Below are 16750 nucleotides of genomic sequence, written 5' to 3'. Positions count from 1 at the left end.
GATTTTACATTTGTGGCACTTTTATTTTTTGCTTCCATTTTATTTGTATTCTCACTAGTGTCTTTTGTTGTTTCAGTGAGATCCAAGTGACGGTGCTATCAATAGCCCGCCTTGGCTAAAGATTAAGTTGTACTTGTACTTAAAGTTTGGCTTGATTAATTGAAGTTTACGGTGATTGCCATAGATATTTGCACCTGTTGTTCCTATTCTCTCGCACACCTCTCACAGCTAGAGTCCCGGCACCTTCCTCGGCTTATGTTTCAAACACATATCCCGCGACAATGGTAGGATAAAAAAGCACGAGGAGGGCACCTCTAACACAAATATGAAAACCTAGAACAAAAGGCAATGCCTAATTTTGACATTTTCAATGTCTTTTCTGAAAGCACCTCTAACACAATTATAAAAACCTAGAGCGATACGCAACGCCTAATTTTAACATTTTCAATGTTTTCTTTTAAAACAAATAACTCCAAATGCAATGCCAATGGACTTGCAAATAACAAAATATATAATTCATAAATGATACTATAAACTCCCTATAAACTAGCAAAACTATTAAAAAATAAATGAAACAGGTAGTGGCATACGATTGTGGCATACCATTTTCATACAAAGGATGCTTTGGTGGAGAATAGTTGGCGGCACATAATAACTGTAACAATAGCCAAATTCCCTATACCTATCAGACATCAACCACCCTTCTTGAAAATGAAATCTCACAAACTCTATCGTCCACCATTAATTTGATTCTTCCACAAGCTTTATAGCATACACGCCTTGTGGATGCGCATCATAATGTTCAACGGACTACTCCAAGATTTCCAAAGCAAAGTGTTTCATAGGAGGAACTTTGTTGCTCTCAAACATGAAACAAACTTCAACCATATACATGTGCATCAATGCATCCAAAAACTCCAAAAAGTGATATAACTGGCATTACCCTTGTCAAAAGTCATCTATTATGGTCATGACAATCTCATGGGGTTTGAAAGGCGCTACCTAATTATGTGAGGTTGTAGAAAGCATACCAAATCTAAAGAAGTAAGATAGTTTCTACCTTAACACTAAAGACAGCTTCGCATGTAGGGCTCCACTTCTCACGTATGCATTGTGTTGTATAGCAACTTGCTGATGGTACTGTCATGCAACTTGTTGATATACACGTGCATGCAAGTGCTCACTTGTCAATTCTGGAAGACAAAGACATGTATCCTTATCCTCATGGACACTTCCGTCGAGGAAAAAACACCAATTACAAAATAAGTGCATTAGTTTTTTGTCTTATATACCTCCAAAGTAAGCTTGAAATATCCTCAATACATTACAATAACATTGGACTATTGCACCTAAGAAAGAAAAGAGACGACACAGTGCACATGAATTCAAAACTGTTAGATATGTTGTCGTGCAGCTCCGCTGCCATGATGAGAAAAAGAGCAGAGAAATGCAAGCTAAGCTTCTTTGAAGCCTACACATTTACTGAGCAGTGATCAGGGCTTGATAACAGGCCAAGTTTAATGATTAATGTATGCCAAATGCGGCTTAAAAGGGCCAACTAATGCCTTAATGATGCCAAAAAGGGCTATGCTTGATGTGAGCACAAATGGGATATTATGACCTAAGACTGTAGTGCTTGAAGTGCTCTAGTGGCCTGTCTTTACGGCTCGTCGATTCGAGCTACGATGAAGAAGTTATGGCAGTTTAAAGTTCAAGTAGATTGCAGATCCGTAGCGGATTGGGCAACTGCAGCTGAGGTGGTAGAATTGAAATGAATGCACGAGCCTGAAGTGCTCACTTCGTGGAGCGCATCGGTCTTTTCAGATCAGTGATTGGAGTTCTGGTTGCCAAGATATCGCCAATTTAAGTTTCCCCGGGGGCCGGTTCCGTGCTAGGCCGGTCGCCTCGGTCGGAGCGCCATCTGGAAATTTACAGCCTTAGCAGAGTTTGTATGCGTTCTATGTAGTTTGAGAAGTCTACGGCTTGGCAGGCAGAGTCTAGTGTCAGTTATCGGCAATGCTGAGCTGGATTATTTTAGCATTATTCTAGATGTCGGAATGGGCAATAAAAATTCACGATGATATTGTTAGTCAATGACTGCTCGAGAAAAATGTGCTGCTAGGTAATGCTTGGCCAATATGCATGTTAAACGCGGTGCCTTTACGAAAGCATGCCTTGCTTGATAAACATGCTTAATGTGGTGCCGTTACGAAAGCGCAAAAAGCTCTTGATGAGCACATTGCTCGAAATGTCGTCTCATGGACTGTGTTGATTGGCTGGAGTTGGGCTGGAGTTGTATGCCAACTGTGGTGCCCTTATAAGGGAGTTGGCCGCCCAAAATAGGCCTGGCCGCCCAAAGCTAAAAGGGCAAGGCCGTCCAAGGGCCGCCCAAAATAAGCCCATTGTGTGTAAAGAAAGAAAGAAAAAGAAGGGAAGCATGGCGAGAAAAGCTGCGAACAGAGCTGCGCAAGGAGAGAGATTAGCTCGTGGCGGCGAGTTCGGATGATCGCGATGAAGAAGACGAAAGCGCTGAGCTTGCCCGGGCGTTCCTATTCGGTAGCAGTTCCATTGGAAATCGTGCAGCTCATGATTCGGGCCTGCCACGTCATAGAGGCGGTTTTGTACGCCTCCCTAGCAACGACGGCGCCGTCGTTGCTAAGGGAGGGAGGGAATTATAAGGAGAGGCTTTTTTTGCATGAGGGGGTATTAGAAGCATAACGAGGGAAGCTGGAAAGCAAGGAAACGAAGGCGGGAGCCAAGGCAAGAAAACGAGGAGAGGGAAAAGGAGTTGGAGTAGGGGAAGTTAACGAAGGAAGGAATTGCAAGCAACGAGAGCAAGAGTTGCATGAAGAGAAAGGGCAACCAAGGTGAGGGCTCTCACCCTCTCTCTCTCTCTCTCGTCCTCGAGGCAATTAAGGAGTTTCCTCTCCCTCTCAAGCTTGAACGAAGGAATCAAAGCAAAGGAGAGACTCTCTCTCTCTCTCCCTCTCGAGGCTTGAAGCCGATGAAGCACTAAGAAAGGGAAGCCTTGAACAAGCCAAAGCAAGAAAGGCTTGTCGAAGTCGAAGCAAAGCAAGGGAGTAAGCTTAAAACAAGCAAGTTGAGAAGTTGGAGAGGGCATGAAGCATTAAGGAGAAGCTCGGCAACATAAGATGAGCAAGAAAAGAAGGGGATCCAGGGACTTGAAGGGAAGAATGAAGTCCGAAGGGCAAAAGGCAAGAAAAGGAATTGGAGCTCGGCAAGGAAAGCTGACTTGAAGCTTGTAAGCAGTAATTAAGGCAGAGTAAAGCATATAAAGCAGGGAGCATGAAAATTGAAGCAGCGAATAGAATTGAAACTTATAGATTCCAAGGCAATTGAAGCAAATAATTCAAAGACAATATAAAGCAACAGGAGGACATTTCCACAACCGTCATCATATAGAGATTGAATTAACATTCTTTTAAGTCCGGTGTCGTTAACGGCATGGTTAATACTATAAAGCGGGAGTTTAAACTCCTCGTTAGCAGATGATCCAAGTGACGGTGCTGTTAACAGCCCGCCTTGGCTAAGGACTAAGTTGTACTCAAGTTAATAATCAATTAATTGATGATTGTGGTGATTGGCAAAGCCATCTGTTGTTCTTGTTCTCTCTCTTTCACACCTCCCACAGCTAGAGGCCCGATGCCTGCCCGGCTCACGTTTCGAACACATATCTCCTGACAACATTCTTCCTTTAGGTTTAGAAACATGTCCTTCCATGTGTTCCTCCATTTTCTTCCTTCATCAAGGGTTATGGAGACCTCATAGAAAAGTCTCTTACCATCATCCTAGTGGCTATCAAAACATCCCCTTTGATGGGGTTCTCTTATGCCTCTAGACACCATGATTTTCAAGGTAGCATACTTCAATATCGATAGGTAGGCTGAACAACCAAGCTATGATCAAAGTGTTATAGAGCACATGTGAAACTTTTCACCCCCAACGTGGTAGATTGGATCTCCCTTTCCAAACATGCTAGGATGTTTTCTCTTATAGCTGAGTAGCAACATACATGTACACTAGGGGGAGCCCTCTGTATCGATATTCATGCCATCCATAATCAACAATGAGATTCCCAAGTGATCAACGTGAAGACGTGTCGAGAGACCTCCTCTATCTCAAACAAAAATTTCCCACAAGAACTCAAATGAGGGAATGGGCTCGACTCGTGTGGAGTAGTGTTCAAGTGAAGAACGAAAGGAAGTCTGAACAAACTTTGCACCATCCAAGTGTCTTTGACCTCTTTTGGTAGTTTCTTGTCACTCCACCAACACGATCAACTTGCTCTTCCAATTCCCATTCAAGAGATGGAAGGTTGTTTATCCCAGTTCACACGTAAATAGCACGCTCAAATTTAATGACTCATTGGAAAGTCCCTTATTTTCCTTATAGCTTGCCTGACCTCCAGGGTTTCCTCCTCATGTTTCTTTAAATCATGTATTTGTACGGCTGCTCAAACAACGTTTCTATCTACCTAAGCGTGGTACGTAAATTACCAAAGTTTCATCCCCGGATGTATATAGACGAGAACTCCTCTCTAAAGATGGTACATTGTTGTTCCTAAGGGTCAGGCAGTAATGCACATGCACAACATGGGAGCCAGTTTCAATGACGGCCATACTACCCATAATGGAGCAAGAGATGCCTAGGTATTGACACGTAAACGAGTGATGAAGACTTTCTTTTCTTATACAAATATTTTCTAGAAAAACCAGGCAAGGAGGTCCACGTATGTGTGTGTGTGTGTGTGTGTGTGTGTGTGTGTGTACACATGTGTGTACGGGCAATGTTGTGACTAAATGATATGCTTTGCATTTGTCATTCAGGTTTTTGTTGGAATGTAGACCGCTTTTATACCGGCCACATATTCAAATTATGCATTCGCCCGACTTCTTGTCCTCCCTCTCTCTCTCTCTCTCTCTCTCTCTCTCTCTCTCTCTCTCTCTCTCTCAGGGTCACAATGTTTATTTTATGTGCATTATGTGGGTACGTCCTTACCTCCAGGGTTTCCTCTCCATGTTGCTTTAGAGCGTGTATTTGCATAGCTGCTTGGACAACCCTCATAAACAACAAGAATAACATTAGAAGAAGCATTTCACAGCAAGAGCAATGCAATGATAGAAGAAGGACAAAGTAAAGATGAAACCATCAAGACGCTCATAAAGGAGGTGGAGGAATTGAGAGATCCGCTTGCAAATATTGAACAAATTCAGAACCTCCCTCCTAGAGAGCAAGGGCCCTTGGAGACGGGGCCAAAATTTGAAAATATAGAAGGAGATCTTGAGTAGGAGCTTGAATAACCTAAGGACCTTGTAGATGTCGATACTTCAGCTGAACCACAAAAAATACCCCAAGAATACTCACATCTACCAGAAGAACATTGGAAGGTTACAAGGGAGGTTGTGGCCAGGAACCTCCTCTACGAACACCATTTTTTTGAATTTGGATTGTTAAAAAATATCACTCTAGATCAGTTATAAGAGGACGTTCCTGAACCAAAACTTCCCTTTCCACTACTCAAGTGGCTGACCACAAAGAAAAAGAAAGAGCTATTGCTGATAATTTTTCTACATACCGAGGGTAGCTACAGGAATGTGGATCTATCAGAGTGGACCACTGAGCAGATAAAGGAGGCGAGGCCCAAATGGAAAATTAGGTTCTTGGGGGAGAACAAGAAGGGGGTAACGGTAAATTCATTTGATCCAACTCACCTTTAGATTGATCCCACATATTGCCCGATCATACAAAAGAAGAAGGTGGGATGACTTTGAGCATGAAGACACTCGAGTCGATTTCAAAATAGCATGTGTAAAAGGCTTCCTCGAATGTTTTCATATAGTGGCTCGGAAGAAACATGATTCTTGAGAAGAGGTCGTAGATGACCTTCATAGATTGAAAATAAGACCTTTGTGGCCTCTGTATTCCTGAAAGTATTGATACATGCTAAGAACATGTAGAAAATCTTCAACATCATTTTGTAGGCAATGTCTGGTTTTCTTTGAACCAAGTTGATCATTGTTTGATTGCCTTCCTTAAATATGCGAGTGCAGGTGCCTCTCTAGATTTGGGGACGACACGGTAATTAAACCATGTAGGGTGAGAGACAAGAAACCCACTTACAAGATTATACAAGCCACATAAGGAAGATCAGGTGCAGGAGAGAGAGAGAGAGAGAGAGAGAGAGAGAGAGAGAGAGAGAGAGAGAGAGAGCTTGTGTAAGTATAGTAGGAAAATAATGGTCGGGCTCTCGACTTTTAACACACACACACACACACACACATATATGTGTGTGTGTGTGTGTGTCCATCATCACTTAAGCAATGTTTGTACCATTGGCATTGCTTAACCAACTCCTCAAAACAGTAATTTATACCATCACTTAAGTAATGATGGACGCCGCTTTGCATTGCTTATGCAATGTTTTTGCATTGCTGAGGATGTCGCTTATGCAACTGTCGTGAAATGACGTAGCTAGCAATGCAATTTTTGTCTCATAAACGATGCAAAAAGGTGTCCCTACTAACAAAGACACCTGGTAGTGGCTTTTAGGCTCACCATGTATTTGACACACAAAGCAAGTAGAGAGACCAGAGTAGACTCGACATTGCCGTTTTACTCATTATTATTCCCACTTTGCAGACTAGGACAACATTATTAGCTATTCCAAGAGAGAGGTTGCGTGCCTAGCTAAGTGCGGTAGGGGTTAGTGGAGTGTTGGCCTAGGATGGGGTACGTCCCAACATTGCCCCCAACCACACTTAGCTAAGCATGTGGTCCCTACTGAGCAACAACCATGATGTTCGAACTTGATATGGAGAACTCATGGGAATTAAGCTCCCTTCTTACATTGAAAAATGTTAGAAACTTAATATATCAATAGAAGCCTGATACAGAAATTAGATGCCAATGTATTATTGTGTTAGCAGAGCCTCATACAGAAATGTGGTGCGAATGTATTATATAAGCTCATAGCCTTTGTCTTGTATTATTAATTTCTAGATCATTACCTTTATTATCAATGTCATGTTTCTTTACTTGCTTTTTATATTGAACGTGGTTGACTTGCTGTGCAAGAATGCGATGGATTTAAGGTTGGTTAGGCTATGGTAACGTGAGGCTTAGCGATCAGTTATAGATAACTATGCCAACTATGACCAAACAAAGCATTAAATGAATAACTAAGCCTCTTGCATGGTCACGCGACGGACTTTTTGCACTTCAGATACCCCTCCTCTTTCCTCTTGGGAAACCTCTAAAAAATGAAGATGCTCATCTGTACATGTGGGTTGTCTTTTTAGCTGAGTGATCTATGTTAAGTAATAATAAGTAACTAGCAAGATCCCTTTTTTAAGTTCACAATGATTCTTTTTCTATTCTAAAGAGAATCCAGAAGCATAGTCTTACAAAGGTTGTTAACGATATGAGAGAGAGAGAGAGAGAGAGAGAGAGAGAGATCACAAGTATGGGAGCGTGCAAACATAATATTTTTTAATACTTTTTAAGAACTCTAGACACTCGCAAGAAGTAACTTTTGATAGATTCCCGCATTGTAGACTACAACAGCAACAGAACTAACACAAGACATCCAATATAAGACTATGGTCACACGAGGCTTAGTTACCATTTATTTGAGGAAATAACCAAGCCTCATTCTTGGTCACACACAAAAAGGAGCATTAAATGAATAAATATGCCCACCCTTTGTGACTATGCCGATTTTGGCTTAGTCACAAATGGGCGAGAGGAAAAATCACTCTCGAGGTAAGCGGCAAGAAAATCCTTGGAAACACTAGCACTCTCAATGAAATATTCAAGTAAGTCATTTTCTGAAAGCAAGGTGTTGTATCAGCCTATGGTCTAGGGTAAAGGGGCCAATAACGAACCGGCTCCACCTTCAAAGTAAATGGAAAATACCACCAAAAAATATGAGAAATATTATTGGGACGGCGTTGGGAATGGCAAGAGCTTAATATGAGCTATCTTTTTGTATCAATTTCACTAAAAACTGTCAATCCTATTAAATAATTCATATCATTCAAGATTGAATGTCCCTCTATTGGCCCCCATATTTTGATTGGCCCCTTTACCCTGGAACGATTGAACTAAATCAATCACACCCCAAAAAGAAAGGTGTTGAATGAATGCATTGAAAGATTGAGCGAATTACGAGGGGAGATAGCCGTGGATCGACAAGAAGTTTTACTCATGATTATTCCCACTTTGCAAACTAAGACAACATTATGAGTTGTTGCAAGAGAGAGGTTGCATGCCTAGCTAGGTGCAATTGGGGGTAGGGGAGTGTATGTCTTGGCGCAGTTCATGCTATTGTTATAGTCTACAATGTGGGAATTTATATTAGGAACCTGTCTAGAGATTTCTCTCTTCAATCCTTTTATGGCTCTCTTGTATAGTAAGAGTGCTTAAAAAGCACTCAAGAGGCTCATGTTTTCAAGCTCCCATACTTGTGAGACTCTCTCTCTCTCTCTCTCTCTCTCTCTCTCTCTCTCTCTCAACAACCTTTGCTAGCCTCTAGGTACTTATTATTACTGAAACAGCAAAGAAGACAGCCCACAAGCACAGGTGAGCATCTTCACTTTTGAGAGGCTTCCCAAGAGGAAAGGGGAGGGGTATCCGAGGTGGAAAAAGTCCATCCAGGTTTGTTTGCATTGGCGTAGCGCTCCCCTGCAATCTTGTCAGCATGAAACAATGCCGAGATCTCGTCAATCTCCTCTTTGCTGAGGCTCACGTGAACAGCCTCTACATTCTCCTCAAAGTTCTTCATCCTTGTTGTGCCAGGTATGGGAACCACATCATCCCCCTGATGCTGGACCCAATTAGTAAGTGCAAGCTGTCCGGGCGTGCTATCTTTTAAGATAGCACAACTAGTTTATACCTGCAAGTGGGTATAATTTCCTCCTCCACATCACAAGTCCAGAGAAACCACTCTAACTGCACCGCCATAATGATGGGATGCACGGCATGCGCTCGCCTGATGGTGGATGCAGATGCTTCAGAGAGACCACTTAACCTTGCCTTCCTCAACCAGCTTTTTCATCTCTCCAACCTGATTCCATTGGTCATAAATTGTAAAGAATAAGACGAGTTTTTTTAGCTTACCTTGATGCGCTGATTAAACATAGAATGGCACTTAGTTAACATGTAGGAATCCTCTGCTGAAGGAAGACAACAACGGATGCCACAATGCTAAATTTCGAGCGCTAGTCTGCCCGTGGAAATACCAGCTGCCCTCAATATAAAGATCTCAATCTTTTTCAAGGGTACGCTTGCTAACGCTTGACAGAGTTTAGTGATGGATCATGGTTTGAACTTTGCAGTTTGATGATATTGTGAATTTAGTTTGAAGTTTGATCAGGTGCACGTGTGAACGCGTGTACATCACTCTACATTGTACAATACCCAAATCCCTAAAAGGGAAACTCCCCTTTCGTTATCTGCTGAGTACTCAGTGCTCACGCTTCGTGAATCGTGAATAGTGTTGCACCCTGTCGTCGTCCGAGGCTCGCTACTCGACCACCCGAGCTGCTGCAGCCCGCCGTTGCTGTCCCATACTCCCTGTAGGCTGTCCAGTGTCAACCTGCTGTTGCCTGCGTCTCCGACCTGCCTCACCTGCGGCCTGCCTTGCGAGTGCATATCTCCACGCTTGGCTAGTCTCGACTCTCGACGTGCACAGGTGCTGCTTCACGCTTTATAGAGAACTGTAAGTTAAACTGCCTCGTGGAGTCTTAAGCAGTGACTTTTTTTTTCGACTTGTCTTAAAAGTTAGAACTTGGGAATGCTTAGAAGTTAGCCTCGTGTCGATTTCAATTTCAAAAATGTACATTGAGGACAAGGGGAAAGGGAGAAAATTCCGCTCCACAATAGAGGAAAATAGTGTAAAAACCTGAAAAATAATTCTAATTTTCCAAAATTTCCTCTAGTCAAATTCAAGGTAAGGAACTCTGAATCTTTCCAAAACCCGAAAAATTTAAACGTATTTTTCCACAATTTTCTCTTGGCAAAACCGAGGAAAGGAGTCAGGACTACTAGACACTAGACTATAGTTTGCTTGAAGAGAGGTGCACATTTATGCAACCTTCAGGGATTGCCAAGATCATTTTTAATTCCTAAACGAAGAAAATAGGGGCAAACAATAAACTTCAAACTATTTGGCTTTTTAGATCATAATTTGCTGGCGATTACTCTAAATCTTTCTTGTTATATTTTATCGTCTTTTTCAAGGCAAGTTTCGATTCAAAAATTAAAATGTGTTTCCCTTGCTTAAAGTGTTTTTTATGCTTTAGTCTTAAACTGTTTTGTAAGCTTCAAACTTTTTTTCCATACTCACAATGTTCAGTGATAGTGTGGTATTAACTCAATAAAGAATGTACAATATCAAGTCTCAAGCAGGGTGTGTGAGGTCGTAGGTTTCTTTCAAAGACTTAAAAGATTTCTTTCTTTTCAAGTCTTTTTGAAGTAGCAAAAGCGGTAATTCTGTGCACAGACCAAAGTGAAAGATACTCTAAAGAGTTTCTTCTTGTAAAGGTTTGCTTAAGCTTTTAGAAACAATTATCAATCGTAAACGTATATCACTACAAGAGGTTGTGTGCTCTTGTTAGCATCGAAAATACATTGGGTTTTTATAACCCCCGACGTCGTTAAGACCGTCGCTAACAGCGTCGATACGAGAACGTCGCTATAACAGTTGCTATATACATCGCTATAACAGTTGCTATATACATCGCTATAACCGTCGCTATATAGCGACGATTATAGCGACGTTTATATGCCATCTATAGCGACGTTTATAGCGACGCTGCAAAGCCTTATATAGCAACGGTCATAGCGACGCCCAAGAGATTTTTTTTTGCATTAATTGATTCACCTTTGAAAAAAAGTGCAAGGGTAGATATAGACCCAAAATAGTCACCCACTAGACAATAGAACCATTACCTCCATCATCCATAGTACGTATTGTTTGCAAAATAAAGATACAAAACTGACAAGCGTAAATTGATGAAAGTAAATCAATGACAATTGTACACATCATAGGCAAAATCACTTGATTGTTAAACTTTGCAAATGTAATAGTTACAACACCATTGTCATTATTGAAAAAATATACATGGTTTTCAAAAAGACGTATAAAAATCATCCATGATACATATGCTACGACAAAAAGAAACTAATGCTATCTAGCTATGGCTACACTGACATCATCTAATAAGACGTCTCATCGCGTCCAAGCGGCGTATCTGTCGGATTCTGCAAAAAACAACAATAAGACAACTTTTTGTAAGTATAAACATATAGTGACGTTTATAAAAGAATACAACAAATAGAAAAGAGTAAACCCTAATACTAACCATGCCGCATCGAGAACTCAGAATGTCCATCGAGCGTTTAAGCCCTTCCTGCCTGCGTACTTGCGCTCATACGGTGTGGGGTCACGTCCTGTCATCGACCACTGTCAAAACATACAAATAATCCATTATGTTAGAATTTAGAAACCCATAAACCCTAAACTATCAAATATAAAGAGCAATGCGAAAACACTTATAAAATCGGCCTCAAATGATGCCCACCCGCCGCTCCCCAAGTGGTGCGAGCTCCTTGCCTCTACTCGCGCTCTAGCTGCCTCCTTTTGTTGCTTCCACTTGTCGGGATTCTTGCGCGCTGCTTTCTTTGCATTCTTCCAATCTTCTTTGGCCAGCCAATCTGGTCTGTTTCACCCATGCTTGATTGCCTTTTGCACTTCGGAACGCTTGTGCTTGCAGTATTCGCACATTCGAACCTTCATCAGGTCTTCATTGAAGCGCTCATCCCGTGTTGGAATGGGAAACTCGTCATGAAGCATGCTGATGACTCTGCCTTTTAAATCACTCGGTACTTCACTCCAGATGTTTAGTATGTAGTGTCTAAACACCTGAGAGCAAAGACCGTGCATGCGCGAAATCACCTTCTTGCCTTCATCATCCAAGATGATGCCGACGCTGAAGTCGACGGAGTAAGGCAAGCCCTCTTGCCGGTGACGCGTGAACCTGGGTGTCCCGGCAGGGGTCTCTAGGGACGTGTTGACGGGGGTACGGATGTCAGGTGTCTCCACTGGAGTCTGGGCCCCGAAGCGAGGAGTGTCCACTAGAGTGACTCTTGGAGGAGTAGCTAGTGGTGTGTAGCTGCTAGGAACGGCTGTTAGCCGCGCAAAACCTGGTGTCGATGGCGATGCCGTGGCCAGTGTCGGGGCAAGCAAAGAAGGGGAGGGTAAAGAGCCTCATCGAACACGAGGCGGTGTTGAAGCATCGGCGGCGACATCCCCACAACAACCGCCACCACTAGAGCGCCGGTGCCTAAACGAGTGTGAAGATCGTCTCGTCGACACCGAAGCTTCGGAGCGCGCTGAATGCTTCGAAACAGAGGGAGACGCGGCCGGAGTAGGAACGCGCGATGGTGCGACAGAGCGATGACGCTCCACGTACCACTGTCTCTGCTCGGGTGACAAAGAAGAAAGAAACTGCTCATCATCCATACTTGCATTAAACACACGAACATTTAAACTTAATATTGAATGAATGGAGTAGAAAACATGGACAAGTAGATAGATAGATAGATAGGTAGATAGAGAGAGAGAGAGAGAGAGAGAGAGAGAAAGGGGGGGAGGGATTCCTGTGTAGAGAGTTCTTGTTGAATTTGTAAATGCACTGCGCTCCGGGTGCGATGGAGACTGAAGCTGCAATCGCGAAGGAAGTCCATATCTGCTCATAGATGTTGCTTGCCCCACCACTAAATCTAGTTGATCGGGTGAAAGAGACGCTAAAAAGAAGTAGTAGTGCTTCTTAGCGTCTCTTTCACCACTAAATCTAGTTGATCGGATGAAAGAGACGCTAAGAAGCAATAGTAGTGCTTCTTAGCGTCTCTTTCACCCAATCAATTAGATCTAGCGGTGGGATGAGCTGTATCTATGAGCTGAGACATATCACTCCCTTCGCGATTGCACCTTCAGTCTCCATCCCACTCGGAGCGCAATGCTCGACGTCCCTGCTTGTGTGAACATACCTAAAGCATACGTACCTGGAGTGGACGCAAAGACCATTAAATACAATGACGCAATGACGCATATAAATAGAAATGGATAAAAAGCCACGTGAATACAATATATATTATAAAACAGAGCAAAATTGTTCAAATACAAGAAGGCATGTGAATATAAAGCTCAGCATAACTGGTAAAGAAGGGGAGAATCCTACAAGAATCCCAACCATCAGTGGTCGTCTTCCCCGTCTCCACTCGATTTGTGTCCTTTGTCGCTCTTGCTTTGCATCCTCATATTGTGAAATCCACTTTTGCATCAGTGGATTGTGAAGCAAGCAAAATGATCTTCCATCATCTTCTTCTCAACACCGAGATTGCACATGACAATCCCAGATATACGCTCATAATCTATGGTTCACCATAGCATGTCTCGGGTGTTATCAAATCCGTCTAGCCACTCTCCAATGTACACTAGGGACTCTAGTACCAGCCAACCTTCTACCATGCTACCCTCTGGACGTGCCTTCTGATGCACATATCCCGAGCGTTTTCATGAAACGTTCTAAAAAGAACATCCATCTAAAATGTACTGTGCCAACTATTTCCACCTCATCAACTATGTGAACAAGAAAATGCACCTGAATGGTTAGCATGGTAGTAGGAAAATGTTTCTCAAACATGCACACAACCTCCGCAATGTTTAGTTTGGTGAATGGTATGGAGTCTACGTTGATCTCCTTTTGTGAGATCCATTGCACCAACTTCACAAGTTTGTAGATTGTGTTATGAACGTCAAGAGACAAACATCCCTCAATGGCCACCGGTAAAATAAACTGCAAAACACGTGCACCAATGATATTGAAGTCCACACACGAATTTGTTACACAATTCCCACTATGATATATTCCACTATGAATATACCTTACACATTTTATGTCAATTGTGTGACTTCAACTGATAAGCTTTCCTTATTTAGTAAAACACGTTCGGAGCGAGTGCATTACGCTGGAGTTGGGGTCCGCAAAGATCGAATGGTCTCTTTTACTTTGTGTTTTTGGGCTCCTGTGAAAATCCATGGTGCTTTAGGGAGTTTTATCGATCCATCAGACGCTCTTTGCGGCCAATATTGCTTCATACAATCCACATTTCTAAGGTTAACCTTGGCTCCCAAAGTATCTTTCTTGCTGGTCAGATGGTCCCATAGTAGATTACCCACATTCTTGAATATGTCATTGGATCGAGCAAGTGATTGATCATGAGTCGGGTCCAGTATGGTAACTCGTATCATAGAGATAGTCTCTTCATCCCTGGGGGCAATCCGTCATCACACATCTCCTTCTGCTCTAACCATGCTTGTGTAGACATCCTCGGTGGCTCTCTTCCCAAAAAGCCATCGTGTAACACATGATTCTCTGGAAGATACGCTTGATGACCTTCGTAGATTTGCTTCTTCAATGAGGGCGCCCTACGTGCATTCAGTCTAGGTCCACATGTGACACATGCTCTGTATCCGCTTGTTTGAAGCCCTGCATGTATACACATGATAATAGATAAGCTTGAGAAAAACCAAGATTTACAGTGTTTGAGTGAGGAGTGTAAATCACCTGAGCATTCTGTTAGTCCGGGATAGTCATGCATGGTCCACATTAGAATGCCTCTGATCAAAACATTCTGTCGACCTGTGTGTCGGCTCATATCCACCACTTCTATGCCAATCCACAATTGTTGTAGCTCCTCCAATAGTGAACGAAGATACATATCCATATTCTTCACTTTATATCGCCCTGGCACAATCAAGCTTAGCCATAGGTGCCCCTTCTTCGTAGTCAACCACGTGGGAGTGTTGTAGTTGACGATGACAACGGGCCATACATTGTAAGATGTTGATCTTTGACCAAATGGATTTAGGCCATCCATAGCTAGGCCTAAGCACAAATTTTGAGCTTCCCTGGCAAAATCCGACCATGTTTCATCTATATGTTTCCAGGCTGCGCAATCTGCAGGAATCCGTAGCACACCATCCGAAGATTTATTCTCCTCATGCCATGAAGCTAGGGCGGCCATGGACTTACATTCGAAGAAATGCTTGATGCAAGGAAGCAGAGGAAAATGTCGCAAAACCTTTTGTGGAATTTTTGTTCCGTGGAGATCTACTCGATGTCTCTCAGAATCACATTTCAGACACTTCTCCATGTCTATGTATTCCCCTGTGAAAAGAATGCAGTCGTTAGGACAAGCGTGGATCGAATTGTAATCCATCCCCAAGTTTTGCAAAATCTTTTTTAATTGCTCTCAGGAATCTAGCATCACATTATCAGTTGGTAGTATGTGCTCTTTGAGCAATCTACACAACGAGAAAATACGGTAAAAATTGTGTAAAAATCTATGAGATCATTATACATCTAGAGTTTTTTATTAAAGTAAACTAATTGTAATAGATCGCCTGAAAAGCGTTGTGACGCTAGTGTCACTCCATCCAAACTTTGCCTGCATGTTGAGAAGAACCAGGAGCGCCTTCAATCTAGACACACGTGCTCCATTATACAATGGTGCATCGGCTTCACTTTTCATATCATGATAGATAAGCCTTTCTAAATCCATGATCGTCTTGATCATTTCATCGATCTCGGGCTCAAACATTGCCTCGTTGAGAATGTGGTCTGCATGATCATTCCTCGAGTTGTCAGAGGCTACATCTTGTGGCCTCACATATGCTGCTTGACCAAAGCGCCTGCGAACACGTCTATTGGGTTGCAAGATTGTTGCCTGCTGGCCAGCGTCAGAGTCCGACGAGTTATATTAATTGACAACAACTTGATTTATAATAGATGGATCAAACTCGCCAAATTCGCGAACGTGCTGCAAAGAAACGTGTCTTGTCCGTCGCACAGTATGCTTGCATTGATTACAAGGACATAAGATCCTCGTTGAGAGATAGGTGTTTCGGTTGGACGGCCCCACATCCTCGTCACTACTCATAATGAGGGTAAAAACCTTATAACCTGGACAACAAATTTAATCTTCTAATGGAATTCTTCGTCTTTTATCTCTCTCTCTCTCTCTCTCTCTCTCTCTCTCTCTCTCTCTCTCTCTCTCTCTCTCTCTCTTTGTTCACACTGTAAACTACCTCACATTCTCTAGTCATGTCCAATCCCCGCACACCTCAGTCTAGAGGTGCACGGAGATCAGAACCACCGGGTTATAATCTCGTCTTTATTGGTCAATGCCTATATTTGTGGGTACAAGAAATTTACACACCCACGTCTACATGATAGTACATGTAGTGGACAAAACCCATTTGCCTCTTCTCCAGCTGTAGCATTTCACAGCATCTTAACATCTTTTCACAGTAGATCTTTGTCTGTAGCATGCAGGTACGCCATTCTTGCAATGTAGCTAATGCCAGCTCAAAGCACTTAATTCTTCCTCTAGATTTGACGGACTGTGGTGTGTGTGTGTGTGTGAGAGAGACCCGTGGAATCCTCATCTTGCATCACTAATTTTTATGTAGGCTCAATTTGATCTTCCATTGGCTGATCAAGATGGATTATTGTATGGTAGCAGCAGTCGAACATGCAGATGGAATTGCTGGTCCGCATGGATTGTCAAGGCTGTGAGCGCAAGAAATTTTCTCATGTAGGAAAACGGAGTCTTTTTCAGTGTTTTTCGTATGAGCAAGTGCTTTTCATACAATGCTTACCAT

This window comes from Adiantum capillus-veneris, chromosome 14 (genome assembly GCF_014529385.1).
Source record: "Adiantum capillus-veneris isolate H3 chromosome 14, ASM1452938v2, whole genome shotgun sequence".
NCBI lineage: Eukaryota > Viridiplantae > Streptophyta > Polypodiopsida > Polypodiales > Pteridaceae > Adiantum > Adiantum capillus-veneris.
This window is presented reverse-complemented; position numbering follows the sequence as displayed.